The 15,233-nt window shown below is 41.6% G+C and overlaps 1 protein-coding gene across 1 annotated transcript in view; it reads left to right on the top strand.

Annotated features, from left to right (window-relative positions):
- The first annotated feature begins 204 nt into the window (after positions 1–204).
- ZEB1 (zinc finger E-box binding homeobox 1) overlaps positions 205–15,233 on the top strand; it is a 47,723-nt gene continuing 32,694 nt past the window's right edge. Inside the window, exons 1-3 of the mRNA XM_018563438.1 lie at positions 205–395; positions 10,217–10,273; positions 13,311–13,472. The gene's annotated coding sequence lies outside the window, so the exon portion shown is untranslated. The remainder of the gene's footprint in view (positions 396–10,216; positions 10,274–13,310; positions 13,473–15,233) is intronic.

A 15,233-nucleotide genomic window follows, 5' to 3' on the forward strand; every position in this document is an offset into this window, starting at 1 on the left:
TCTACCTGTGATGTTTTTATTTATATATTCTAATTAGAAGCTTAGTGTTCCCCATGTGGTCTGGAGAGAATAGCTAATTGAAGATGCTTCCTAATTTGCCACATGAGCTCATAGTACACACTTGCTGCCTTAAATGCCATGAGCACGTGCTCGTCACAAGTTGCGTTCACTAAGTTGCCTTTCCTTCTTCTCTTCCACAGTTACTAGTTACAACAATGTGTTAGACGCAAATTCTGATTCCGATGATGAAGACAAATTGCACATCGTGGAAGAGGAGAGTGTTACGGATGCGGCAGATGGCGAGGGCAGTGTGCCAGAAGATGACTTGCCAACCGACCAAACAGTATTAGCAGAAGGCAGTGAAAGTATAAAACAAAGTTGCTGGGAAGATGAAGGTACAGTGTACTGTTTATACCATTTAGCATCTACAGCGCTGTCTTTACAATTCAGCTTCTTCATTTGACTCCAAGGCTTTATCTGTCTTTATTAGGGCGACAAAATCGATAACAAGTGTCATGCAGGGATTAAAAATGGCTTCATTTTAGGTGGTTTTGGGCAGGGTTTGGTCCCCTGCCAAGTCTTCACTGCTGTTGGGGACCTTGGCTGGGCCAATTCCCTCCTGACATCCAGCATGGCAAAGTCAGGCTAAGTACAGCTTTTAAGACAAGCTTCCTTTTTCATCAGGCTGCAAGTTCTTAAGCCCATTTGGAGAATCCACTAGAGTGTAGATATTATTCATGTCCACGACCTGCACTTTCTAATGTGCCCAACCTGCAGCCCAAAAACTGTGTGCATCCCTCTGGTACTTAAGTGGTTTTTGGACCACATAAGCAGTAGTGGAACTGAGATCACTTCCTTGCAAAGGGGCTGTAATGGCAGTGATCTCTAGCTTTCTCTTGCAGCTTTCCACCAGTCTCCTTGTAATGCTAGTCCAGAGCATAACACTCCTGTAGAGTAACACATCCAGTCTCTAATGACCATCACCTTAATGATATCCACAGGCTCTGACGGTCTTCAGTAGTATTACATATACTGCTCTAGTTTAGCCCCACTGCTGTAGTGCTTTTTACATGGGGCATATGTGTAGGACTCGCTCTGATGACAAAAGTAGTTTGGCAGAAAAACCCAGTTGGACATTGCCATGCTCACATGGAATGAGATTATCTTCTCATTCAGGATTAATCCCTGCCACACTCCATCCAGAAATGGGGCAATTTGCAGTGAAGTGGAGATACTCTTTTAAACCTTTTTCCTGTAAGTTTCACTGTATATGCCTATAACCTCAAGCACTACATTTCTGAAAGTACATAGCTACTCTGTAACGGTGGAGGAGAGGAGATACTATGGTCAAATTTAGCCAACCAGAATCTTGCTTTTAGTTGGGGATCTGCCCTGGGAAGAGAACATTCTGAATCCAGCAGGTTTCTAAAGCCAATACGAACGTTTATTGATTTTCTCCTCTGGTTTTGCAGATTCCACTATTGGTATCTTTTGCACTTTTAAACCCTTTTTTTTAATTAATATTTGTTTTCCATATTTGTTTATATTGTTGTATTTTACTTGGTAGAATGTCATATTCTAGGTCATTCGTAAATACATAAGATTGCATGCCAAGAATGTGTTTATCAATGCATATTTAATGAAAACTGACATATGTTTTAAAGCAGCGGTCGCCAACCGGTGGTCAGTGGACCAATGGTGGTCCGCAAGAATATTTTGGTGGTCCCCGCGCCCCTCTGATGCCGTGCAGGCTGGGCCGTCATTGAAGCGGCACAGAGGCTCCGGGGCTGCCTCTCACTGACTCAAGCAGCGGCTGAGCACAAGGAATGCGCGGCTCTCACTACAGTGCGGGCTCTGCAGGAGGCTGGGCATCTCGTCAGTACCCGGACTGAGCAGGCTGCGGGACATAGAAAAAGTGGGGAGAAGCCAGGTAATAGTGGCTCAGTGTGGGGGAAGGGGAGGCACGGGGTGGAGCAGTGCTGAAGCTAGGGGGGGCACGTGCCCCAGGCGCCGCCGGTAGGGCCAGTGGCAGATTCGATAGGGGGGAAACTATTAATATTATTACTGGGCCGGGGCGGGCGGCAATGCTCCCTCCACCAGCGCTGCCACTCCTGCAGGCACACCCGCACCTATATATCTATGTGTATATATACTGTATGTATATACAGATATATTCTCATATTTTTTGTTTCCTCATATATAAACATATTCTCATATGTGTGAGTGTGTGTATACTGTATGTGTGTGTATGTATATGTATATATATATATATATATAAAGTAAATCAATCCTTATGCAGTGACGAAAAATATAGTCAAAAAAGACATCTGAGAAAGATTTAGTAGTCTAAAATAAAACAAATGGTGCATACAAAGCAAAAAGATTGCAAATCATATTCTCTTCAAAATGTAATTTTTTAACCTCTTGCCGTCCGCCCGTAGTAGAAAACCGGACGGACGGCACTGCTGCATCTGCGGGTTGCCGTCTCCCCTAGCGGGCAAAAGTAACTTGTCCTGTACATTCTCTGACAAACCTAAAAATGACAATAGAAAGATTTCTCACATAGGTTTTCTGTGCTTTCATCAAGTGATGATCTAATGCACAAATAATGTTATCATGAAACTGGTTTCAATCAGACGGAGCATATCTGATCTCCTATACACAGTGCAGCAAGAACATTTTGGTTATTTAGATGAGTACTTTTAGGTTTTACGCATACACAGAAAATAGAATATGAGCATCAAGGCTCCCCACACATTCCTGCAGCCACACACCTAGGCATTTGATGGTGTTGAAGAATAAGCCATATATTTTATCTAAGCCGGCCCAATAACATAACATTGGCTACTTTAAACTACAACCCAGCCTGTAAAAAAATTAAAATAAAATAAAGAGTTGCCCATGTCTGTAACTGCCAGACAAGTACTGCATCCTGTGCTATACTATCACAGCAGTAGGATGTAGAGGTAGGGAAAGGAACTAGAATGCATACACGTTTACAGGGACTCTCCCTGTTTGAACTTTATAAATTAAAAAAATTGAACCATAGGAACAACCCATTGTGGGTTAGAATTCCCAAAACCCTAATGCTGGCTATACACCAAGTGAATTTTGTCTGGTTCTTGATGAACCCTCTTAAATTCTTTCAGTGGGATGCCCTGTCCACTGGCTCCCATCTGAAGAGCTGGGTGGAAAACACAGCACCTACATCCAATCAGGCACAGGCACTATTCAGGTGTTTTGATAGCTGGCGTGGCTGACTGTCAAAATACAATAGTTGCAGTGTGAAATTCCACCATCCATGCTGTTTGGCATGGATGGATGATTCTGTTAGATTTTTTCCATTCGGCCCAAAAGTGTAATAGTATATACCTAACTTAGATGGAGACAAATCTAGGAACTTTAATGAGAGATGTCTCCACTGCAATCCCCTAGAGATATAAAGAGTCAGAGTATGACCAACCTCACTAGGCTCTACAACCAACTGAAATAATAATAATGGACTTGCCCTTGTACTAGACTGGAGTTGCCCAGGCTAACTCATTGCTTAATACAGGATTCTAATTTGGCTACATTGCTAAATGTTTGACATCACATGTCAGATGCGTACCCTTTTGTTTGAATGAAGTAAACTTGCCTCTCCTCTACTCTGGGTCGCATTGCTGGTGCCTTGGCACTAATATCACATGGTCTCCATTTTCAAGATTCATGACCTAAAGGGTTGGTCACATGACCTATACACTGTGTGCACAATGATTAGGCAGGTTGTATTTTTGAGGATTAATTTCATTGAACAACTACGGTGCTCTCGGTCAATCCAAACTGTTAATAAACCTCAAACCTGAATATTTAAGAAAGTAAAAGTGAGGTTTTGGCTGTCTTAGGAAAATATTTGGGTGTGCACAATTATTGGACAACTATTAGTGTGCAGGATTTTAATGCAACTAAATGGAAAACGAACATTTTCCCATCTCACTTGTTTATTTTCATCTGTAAGGCTGTCTTCACACCTGGGCGTTTTTCAGCGCTGATCGAAGTGCTGAAAAACGTTCAAGAAGTGAAATCCTATTAATTGCTATGGGCATGGTTCCCACCTGGGCATATTTCAACGCGTTTTGTCGCTGAGGGCTGAAAAACGCCCTACGCGCGAAATAGTACTTGAGTTTCTTTGGGGCAGATTTCAGAGCGTTTCCATTGGACTTCTAAATAGAGATTTCATAAATGCGCGTTTCGTGGACAGAAAATCGCGCTGAAAACGCGCATATAACGCACGCCCAGGTGTGAACCCAGGCTTAAAGTGAGAATAATAAACAAACAACTCAAAATTTACAAATAAACATTTCTGACATTTTCAAAAACAAAATCAGTGACCAATATATCCACCCTTCTTTTCAATAACAGTCATCAGCCTTCCATACATGGAGTCTGTCAGTTTCTTGATCAACTTTTTGTGCAGCTGCAACCACGGCCTCCCAGACACTGTTCAGAGAGGTGTTCTGTTTTCCTTCACCGTAAATCTCCTGTTTAAAAAGAGCTCACAATTTCTCAATAGGGTTTAGGTCAGGTGAGGAAGGGTGCCATGTCATTATTCTTTTACCTTTAAGGCCTTTACTGGCAAGCCACGCAGCGGAGTACTTCGATGCATGCGATAGAGCATTGTCCTGCATAAATATCATGGTCTTCTTGGAAGATGCAGACTTTTTCCTGTACTGCTATACTGCTTGAAGAAAGTGTCTTCTAAAAACTTGCAGTAGGTTTGGGAGTTGATTTTAAATCCATCTTCAACCCGAAAAGGTCCAACTAGCTCCTCTTTGTTAATGCCAGCCCACCAGTACCCCACCTCCACCTTGCTGGCGTCGGAGTGGAGTTCTGTGCCCGTTACTGATCCAGCCACGGGACCATCCATCTCTTCTGTCAAGAGTCACTCTCAACTCATCTGTTCAGAAAACCTTTGAAAAATCTGTATTCAGATATTTTAAGGCCCAGTCTTGACGTTTCAACTTATGTGTCTTGTTCAGTGGTGGTCGGGTTTCAGCCTCCCTTACCTTGGCCATGTCTCTGAGCACTGAACACCTTGTACTTCTGGGCACTCCAGGTAGGTTGCAGTCCTGGAATATGACAGCACTGGAGGATAATGTGTTCCTGGTAGCTTCACATTTGATTCTTCTCAAATCTTTGGCAGTTCATTTGCGTCTTTCTTTCTGAACACGTTTCTTGCAACTCATTTGACTATTTGCAACAAAAAGTTTGAGGGTTCTGTGACCACGCCCCAATTTCTGAGCAATTTCAAGAGTGCTGCATCCCTCTGAAAGACTTTTTACCATTTTTTACTTTTCAGTCAGATCTCCTTTTTTTTGGCCATTTTGCCTTAGCTGCCTAATTATTATGCACACCTTGATATTGGGTTTTGATCTCCTTAGGCCACACCCTCCTGGCCATTTTGTCTTAGCTGCCTAATTATTATGCACACCTTGATATTGGGTTTTGATCTCCTTATGCCACACCCTCCCTCATTACCAAATACACATCACCTGATATGCTCAAATCCAATAAGCCTTCACGTTTATACAGCTTGGAGTTAGGACAATATGCATAAAAATTGTGATTTGGTCAAAATACTCACTTGCCTAATAATTGTGCACACACTGTATTATACAAGAGGACATTTTACAGGAATCAAGAAAATCAAGTACTTGATATCTCATGCTAACATTTTGTATGACGAATCAATGAGATTATTTTAGTTACCAAAAACCTTTGCGACTAGTACAGGTACAATAACATAGGCCCATCTGTTGTAAAGATACTGTAGATATTAAACCACACTTATAGATATATATATATCTCAGTAACCACACTGCAGTGATCATTCATTAGATAACTTGCCTCTCTGCTCAAAGCAGGTGTGCAAGGTGTCTGTTTGCCTTCCTCGCCTACACAGATAAGACCACAAGACTCTCTCATAAGAAAAGTTTTCTCATGAAAATATTGAATATATCGAGAGGCAATGCCTGGCCCACATTAATTGGCATCAAGCTTTTAGGCTTTATAGCATATTCCCTGGGAAAAATTATTACCAACTCCATGCTTGGTAGTATGACAACTTCCAACATTTAAAATGGCGTCCATTTTTAACCTGTGCAAGTTGGACTGCACTTCATAGTACTCAAAAGAAAGATGCATTTTTGTTCTAACAGCCAATAACCACTCCTTGGCCCTCATCATCAAAGAGTTTAATGGCAATGGGTGCCTAAGATGATGCTATAGAAAACTTCTTTCTCTGGTGCTGCCCTCTCTCTACATACACCCTTTGGTTAGCTTGCAATGGCCGGAGAAGGAAATGGGGTCCAGATGTAATCTTTTATGTCCATTCTTCCTGTGCAGAGTAACGGCTATTCTGAGCTAACATACCGAAAGTTGGTTTGAAAGAGGCTGTCCAAAGCAAAGCTTTGTTAAAGCTCGGTGTTATGAGTGGAGAAAAACAACAACATTTTCCTTAAAGTATAGCTGTCCTTTAACTCTGCACATACATTTTAAAAATAGCTTTTTGGTATGGCTTTAGGGTGAGTGGGGATGCTATGGAGATGTCTCACCAATATTAGTGCCAATATACCAAACAAAACGCCAAGAACCAGCTCAAGACTCATGGGAAAGTACCCTTTGATTTTTAGGTTTATTTATAAACATGTATTTTATTTTCCCTTTCATTTATGAGGAAACTTTTGTTTATGGGAATTTCCACTTTTATCAAGAAAGAAGGGAACTTGCTTTGCTTAAGAATTCTTGAGAAACATAATTCCCAAACACAAGTCATAAATTGTTCAAGTTGCACACCATGTGGCCTAACACCTTATCTGGTGAGTGTGATGCTGAAGTGCTAAGACGTATGGAACCATCAAATATAAAAGTAGCTTTCTTTACAGAATACTCTGCTTTGAGAAAGGGGACCTGCTTATCCTAAACATTGGCTGATACTTGATAACGGCTATGATGATTCCATCAACTTCAGTTTCACTTAAAGAGGCATTAAAGTCTGGAAGTCTGGGCATTTTTTACCTTATTGCATTCTGTGCATTTAGGCAAAAACGCCAAGTACCTCCAGTACCTTTGTCCCCCCCCCCACATACTTACCTGTCACTGCGCCTCTGTCACAGCCGCCCGCACCAAAGTGATGAAGAGGATACTGTTGGGCGGAGAAAAGGGGTTTGGCCTGCCGCAGGGCTGTGTGTGTCTATGGACCCACACAGCTACAAGCACGCAGGGGTACCTCCACAGCAGCTGCTTAGCTGACCGCGGCACCTGTGCAGAGGGCGGGGGGGATTTGTGCTACGTGGACCCACTAAGAAAACGAGGAACTAAAAAATTTTTAAGAAGAAAAGATTTATGAAAAAAGTGGGCCTCTTAGATGGAAACATAAAAAAAACCCTGAAACTTTAATATCACTTTAACCAGTTGACATCCGCGGTGTTAAACCCCCTTTCCCATCCAGGCCATTTTTCAGTATTCAGCGCTGCGGTACTTTGACTGACATTTATTCCGTCATGCAGCGCTGTACTGAAATGAATAACTTTTCTGCCCACGCGTGCCCGCTAGGGGGCGCGCGCAAGCAGAAAAAAAATGCCCTCTGGAGACGGCAACCCGCCAATGCTGCAGTGCCGTCCGTCCGTTTTTTTACAACAGGCGGACGATAAGAGGTTAATGAAGGTGTGCTGTCTTCAAAATATTGCTCTTCCCAAATATGTTTAAGCTTCCACAGGGATAGTGGTTTAAAGCCTCAACCCTTACCGCAAATTAGCCGTGCTGACTTGGATTAGGCAGGGCTATAGTTAGCATTCATGCTGTTCTAGGCAGTAATGAATGATGCATCCTTTCAAGAAGGATCCAACCCTTTTCTCATCAACTTTTGTACATGCTTTGTCGTTGGATTTTCACACAAGGGTTCAGAAAATAAGAGTACAAGGGAAATTGATAAGATTGTGGTTGGTATACAAGAACCTTATGCAGGGCCGGTGCTAAGATTTTTGCCTACACAGGCGGAGGTGCATTTATGCGCCCCCACCCGAATCCCCTCCCCAACCCCCTGTAGTGCTGGGCCTGTTCCCTATCAGCATGTAAGCTGCATTTAGTAAAATAAGACAAAAAGAAAAAGAAGGCTTTGTAAATAAAAAAAAGTGTGCTTGTGGGTCGAATGGTATTTGTGTGATTGTGGTTTTTTTTGTGTATTTTACGTTTTTGGCTGCTGTCCCCTTCCTCAATTCCCCCTCCTCCGCACACCATCCTCTTTTTTTCTTCTTTGTTCCTTTCAGCTTTCTTGTTTTGATTTGGTTTTGGGCCTCTGCGTAGTTTTTAAAAAAAAAAAAAAAATTTTCTTCACTTACCTTCGGTGCAGGAGAGCAGCGGCGAGTCAGCGCTGCTCCGGTGGGAGGAGCTCCAGGTGGGGTCCTAACTTAGCTGGAAAAAACAGAGCGCAAGCATCGGGGCACTTTGACAAGTACTTGTCAAAATGCCCTGTTTTATCCGCCCTCACCCTGCAGCGCCCTCAGGCGGCGGCCTGACCTTATGGTAGACATGGCCCTTACCAGCGATGCTGCCATAGACACTGTACCTATTTAGTTCTATGTGTGTGAATGGAGGCATCTGCTTTTACAACTAGTGCTCTTCTGCACAGCTTATTGCAGACAAGGACTGGAAATTCAAACAGCCTCTCCTGGACTAGTTATTGATCTAAGGGATAGTAATCCCTTAAGTTTTCATCTGTAAGTGGAAAGATTTTAACGCTGTCCTGGAAAACCTTTTATGAACTACAAAGTAACTCTTGTCTCAGGAGCATTGACTTCACTAGACTTCTGAGATTACTGCTGCTTCAAGGTAAAAAAAAGCTGAGCAGCTAAGTCTTCAGTCTGCCTTCATAGCTAGAACACTTATTTGGAAGGGTCTGAGAAAGAGAGTGGTGAACCTTGTCCTTTGTACCAGAATATAGGATTTACCACTGGAGGTCTAGCAATTTTATTTATTGCTGCAGTCTCGTTATAAAAAGTGCTCATCCCATAGATCCCATAGATGTGATTAACCAAATAAACCTTTACGTTTGTCTTTAAAGCATATCTGATCCCAAAGACAAAAAAATATTACACAGCAGCTATCCAGTCCTTAGATGTGGTGGCTGCATTAGTTTTTTTTTACTAGGGTTTAGATCAACTTTAAAAATGTCAAAGAATAGTACGAGAACCACTAAGTTTTCTCCTTTCAGCTAGTGGACAATTTGTAGCCTTTAAAGCCATTTTCAAGCTAGCCCATTGTCCTTCCCCTCTGCAGCTGTAGAAACAGTTGGATAAGTCACAAAACCTAATTTGATTACTGTTGTATTTTGGCACCAAGGCTAACAGTATGCTCCACTTCTCTACATTCCATAGCAATCCATAGCACCAATATGAGCACTGGTTCTCGCCAAGGATTCATTTTTATGCCTGAAGGATATTGTTCGGACATGCACATCCTACTGATGTCTTTAGCCAGGTGTACTAAACAGGGCAGCCAGGTGCACAAGATAAATGCCAGAGTGACGCTTAGAACCATTGATAAAGTAGCCAGAGCCCACTAAGCTAGCTTAAAGGGTAATGTTTTCATACCTTTTATATCTGTAAAAGTTTCTATATGTATCCTGTGCAATTCCTATTCTACCCAGCCAGAATAGCAGGAAGCCAAGCAATAGTCTGTTCTCAGCTCCGGCATGCGTGTTCACTTTTTAGGTAACCTACGTACTTGGCAAAAACAGCAAAGGCATTTTTCCCATGGTTGTGGCATGATACCGCATTTGTAAATCAAATATCACATGGAAAATTTGATTGCACTTAAACTAATTTTAAAAATCATTTATTTTTAGCTGCTGCAAAATATTTTTGGAAGAGCTGGGTTTGTGGTCTTGGACTTCTAGCATTCCAGCTGTAGATCCACTGTAACCATCGTTTCATAAACTGTAATCATTCTCTAGTGCTGCTTTACTAAGTTAAAAGGGAACCATCATTAAAACTGACCCTTTACATTAGCAAAATACAGTTTTTTATTGAGTTCTTTTGAATAAAAAAAGAACCTGTTGGGTGCCATGAATTAAAAGATTAAATGAGAAACTATGGCTGCCTCCATATTCATATATAATTGCAAATATAATCAGAAACAAGTGACACAAATGACTTAAATGTGTTTTGTTTTTTTTCAGATGGAACAGACGCAAATGAAATCCTGGGGCCTGATGCTGATGAGATTGGATGCACAGGTACTTCGATCAATGTTTCTGCTTTCAGTGTGTAGTGCCCATCTGTGCTTGTGCAGAGGTTTTAAAATGTGTCCTTATAATAAAGAGTTTTAAAAGTGCCTAGTCCCCCAGTGCCTACTCGGAACTCATAAGAGGTGATAAGGCCCTTAGAAGGTGATTAGGTCTGATTCTACACTGATGGGTCTTGCAGTTTTAGACTTTATGGTGAAAATCTAAATTCTTAAATGCCATACACAATAAGGACCCCAATTATAATGCAGTGATATAGCCTTGTCATGTCCAAACTGCTGATAAAAAACAACACACACATTTTTAATGCACAGTGGTGAATGTTGTGCTTGCTTAGGAATATTAGAAATTAAATGAATGCAGATAAAAAAAATAAAAGAAGGCTGTGTGAAGCAGAGGACTCTGTGGAACACTGCAGCCTGCACACCGTGGTCTGCATGCAATGGCATGTAATTGCAGGTTGCAGTTTGGAGTAGCTTTGCCATGTCCAGGAGATATCAGCATCTTCTCTCCACTAGTAGCCCCTTAAGCGTTCTCTGACTTGTACCTAGAGGCATACTGCCGAGGGAAGGCTTGTATAACTTGTATAAGCTGTGAAAACTTCATAGCCAAGTTCTTTTATTCCATCAGCTAATGTCTAGACAGAGGTCAAAGGAACTTCTCTTTGACTTTACTGGAGAATTTATCAGACCGTTTTCTGCTCCATCAGAGGCAACATTTAGGCCCCGTTAACACCTAGGCGTATTGTCACAGCTGACTCAGCGCGACAAGACGCTCAACCCCAGAAATCCCATTCTTTTCTATGGCCCCTGTTCACACCTTTTGCATTTTGTCGCAAACAGAAAAATGTCTGTCGCACAAACTAGTACATGAGCTACTTGGGGCAGATTTCAGTGCATTTGTCCCCAAAAATTCAATAGAAAATGCACGTTTTAATAATTTTTGCACAGTTTTGTGTGCGCGTTTTACACGTGTTTTGCCCATTCATATGACTGGCAAAATCTGCACGCATAAAACACAAAAAAAGACTGCATAAAAGGCGCCTAATAGGTGTCGCTTAAGTGTGAATGCAGCCTTAAGGGCCTTGAGGCCTGTTTCACACCAAGCCATTTATCGCACGGACTGAGCTGCGCGATATCACACAAAACACTGATTTACATTAAAAGCAATGGAGGCTGTTCACACATTTGCATTTCAATGCGCAGGTGAAATCACCTGTCCCTCAAAAAGGTGCAAGAGCTATTTTCGGGCAGTTATCGCACGGTTTTGGTCACATAGACATCTCTATGCTTTTGAAACCGCACGGTTTTTCAAAGCAAAATTGCGCAAACGAACAAAAACAGCTTACTCCCCTAGGTGTGAACCAGGCCTTAAAGTGAAGAATGTGAACATCAAGGGTGGTCTTCTACACTCTTAACGTTATTCTTCATTTTGAGGGGGCGCCCCTCCTTTTTTTTTTTTTTTTTTTTTTTAGCACAAAGGGTTCTGAGAAGGTAATTGACTCTTCCTGCTAAATTTCGATAATGATTACTTAAATCCGCACATTTTCATCTTTATGACAAGTAAATGAGAAGGCTGTGTGACCTAAATGACATCATAATTTTATAATATTACAGTAACGTCTGGCTGGAGTGTTTCCTATTAGTCAGGATTCCTGTATGTGACAGCAATTTTCTAGTGTGCATCTGTGATTTATTGGCTGGTGTTTCTGGATTAGAGAATAAAATCTTGCAATACAGATGCATGCAGAAGAATCATTCATTGGCAGGGTATTTAAACTGTTCCAGCATGCACCCATCTTTCTGAGTCCTTTTCATTGTTTTCAAATGCAGTACATGATCCCCGGATTCATAAAGTGACCCAATTGTCTAAAAATATCTAGCATGGAAGGTCCCTGCTTTTAGGCTAACTGTACACTGGTAGATTTTCAAACAAACTTTGGAAGAGAATTTTCATCAGATCATTTGGTAATGTGATTTGAAATTTAGATTTGATTTTGGAATTAATGGAGTTTCTTGAACAAAAACTATATTTACTGTTAGAATTTTGTTTGGTCGAGAAAGATTTTTCATCCTGCTCCTTTAAATTTTTCCGCCACTACAGTCGAAAACGATTGCTGATTTGACCCCATTGTCCAATAGAGAATGCCGAAAACAAATGTATTTAAATGACACCCTAGGCTCGCGGTATACTGAGCCTAGGGTGACGGGAGGACGCTAGTTTGTGTCCTCCCGTTACCCTAAGGAGAACTATGGGGAAAAGCCTTAACCCCATAGTTCTCCTTTAAGTTTGCTTCTATATCCACCCCCACCATCCCTCTATCTAATGAGGGCATTGTTACTGGCTGCTGAGAAACTCAGTGGCTAGTGGGCAGAGCATTGCTCAGAAATGGCAGCAATCAGAGTTGCACTTAGTGCACAACTGAGTTTGGAAGACTCCCCTGGTGCACAGAAGAGGAAAACCTACTGAACAATACCTTGTAGTGCCTGCTTGTACTCCGTGTTATTAGTAAGTTTAGGGGACATATTGCCTATAACCATTATTATCATAATAATAATAATAAACTATAAGTATTACATTTCTGTAATCCCCTGGTCACTTCCTGTAGGTTGAAAGACAGGCTTGCAGTGAGGTTGCCTGTACTGGCTGTAGAAATGGGAGAGAAAATAGGGAACAAGTGAGATAAAACATGGTTTAACTTGGCCAAACAAAAAGTGGCTTTAGTCCTACATGTTCTGACAATTCTATGCTGCAAGAACTGGTGGAGGGTGGGACATATGTTAGTGAGCACACAGAGTTCAGGAGTATGTCACCATATAGGCAAATAACTTCATATTTAAAAATGTGACCTCCCAATGTAGAGCAGCTATGTTGGATGGGAGAAATAATATTACCAACTATATGGAAGAAAATATTTTACATGCCATTATAATTGTATGGTTATTTTTTTTATTATTATTGTGTGAATCTGCAAAAATTCTTCAACAGAGGGCCACTAATACTAATTCATTTGCATTATTTATTAAAGTTCATGATGAAGAATGCGATTCAGATGTTGAAAATGAACAAAACCATGATCCAAACGTGGAAGAGTTCCTTCAGCAGAGCGATGTAGCTGTCATCTACCCGGAAGCTCCTGAGGATGACCAGAGGCAAGGGACGCCTGAGGCCAGTGGCCATGATGAAAATGGTAACTATATGAAATAAGATTATAGAATAGAGTTCTAGCCTTTCCTACACATGGAGGGTGGAAAAAAGCTGCAAAACCGGAGGCATTTCAGCCTCTTATCAGAAACATCTGAAAGGAACCTTTACATATTTAAGTGATCAGTTGACAGCTGTGCCAAACAGCAATGTACACAATGTACAGAATCTTCCCAGCTGTGCCTGGCTGGTTCTCATTTTGTATAAAGCACCCAGTGGCCTTTCAGTAAAGCTGTACCTAGAGAAATAATTAAGCTATCATTGCTTACATCATCCAAAAAATGCTAGTTGCCTGTGTGTCTCTGGCTTCAATATTTTCTAATCTGGCAGAATACATGGAAACAGTAAAGTGTATGTATAGTTTTGGGTAGAATAAAGAGAAAAATTAGAACCACTGGAAAGTTTTCATTGCAGTCTGTGTCCCCCCATCCCTGGGAGATGTATCCTCTCCTGGTGACCGTTGTCACTGAGACAAATAGTAAGGGGTAATCTAACATTTAAAGAGTGGTAAAAATCTTACATTGGGCACCCTTCTTCCAGTGACAACTGTCTAAGAGGGGAAGTTCCCTGATTTGGTAGAGCTTTCTTCTCACTTCCTGTTTCATCTCTAGGACAGAAAGTGAAGAGAAATCTCCCTATTAGAACAAAGACAGCAAAAAAGAACTGACGGGATTTAAATCTTGCCTACTGCATCGAAATAAAACATAAAAGGTTTTCACTATGCGTACACTTTAAAGTGGACATGAACTCAAAAAATAAGGATTTGCTTCTGAATAATAGTAGAGCTCCTCTTGGTATGTGAGCGTGTCCAGGCACTTCTGTACCTATAGCTTTATAGATGTATATCTGCAGTGTGGGGTCTCAGGCACTGCTGCTTCTGACTGCTAGTCTCAGGATATTTAACATGAGATTTGGTGATGTTTTTACTGTGTTGTTCGCTGTTCTCCGTAAGAGAATTTTTTTTTTTTTTGCCCATAGTTCTATTTAGGGTCACAGGAGGACATATACTAATGTCCTCCTGTGACTCAAAACTCTGCATATTGTGGGCAATTGCCCGCTATATGCAAACAGCACAGAGCCTCGCTGCACCAGTGATGGATCCCAACAATATTGTCGGGATCCACCCTGCTGCTTGATTGACAGCTGGCTCTGCCTCTGGAGGAACAGAGAGAGGAGGGAAGAGTCCCTGCGGGGAGCTGAGACTGGCTCTCTCTGCCGGGAGATCGGGAATTGAGCGGTCATTGGTAAGTTATTGCTCAGTACCCGATCAATATAGCCGAAGTGTGACAGCTTCAGTGTCCCACCTCGGCTGTAATTATGGGGATGAGTATATTTCACTCTCCCCATAATTCTCCCTTAAAGTGACATTAAACCCTCAGATTTTTTTAACATAAACCAATACTGTAATGTGTGCCTTACTGTAATCCATGGTTGTTTCCCTTCTCTTTGCTGCTCTTCCTTTTAAATCCTTATCTCTTCTCATGCTTGGGGAGAACTTCTGTTTTGCAGCAGACTGCCTCTTCCTGTAGTGCTGGCTCAGGTTGTGAACCGGCACACAGACATCATGTATCCATTCCAGAGACAAGGCAGTCTGCTGCAAAACAGAAGTTCTCCCCAGCATGAGAAGAGATACGGATTTAAAAGGAAGAGCAGCAAAGAGGAGGGAAACAACCATGGATTACAGTAAGGCACACATTACAGTATTGTTTTATGTTAAAAAATCTGAGGGTTTAATGTCACTTTAAGG

The sequence above is a fragment of the Nanorana parkeri genome, unplaced genomic scaffold (assembly GCF_000935625.1).
Source record: "Nanorana parkeri isolate BGI_ZX_2015 unplaced genomic scaffold, ASM93562v1 scaffold664, whole genome shotgun sequence".
Taxonomy (NCBI): domain Eukaryota; kingdom Metazoa; phylum Chordata; class Amphibia; order Anura; family Dicroglossidae; genus Nanorana; species Nanorana parkeri.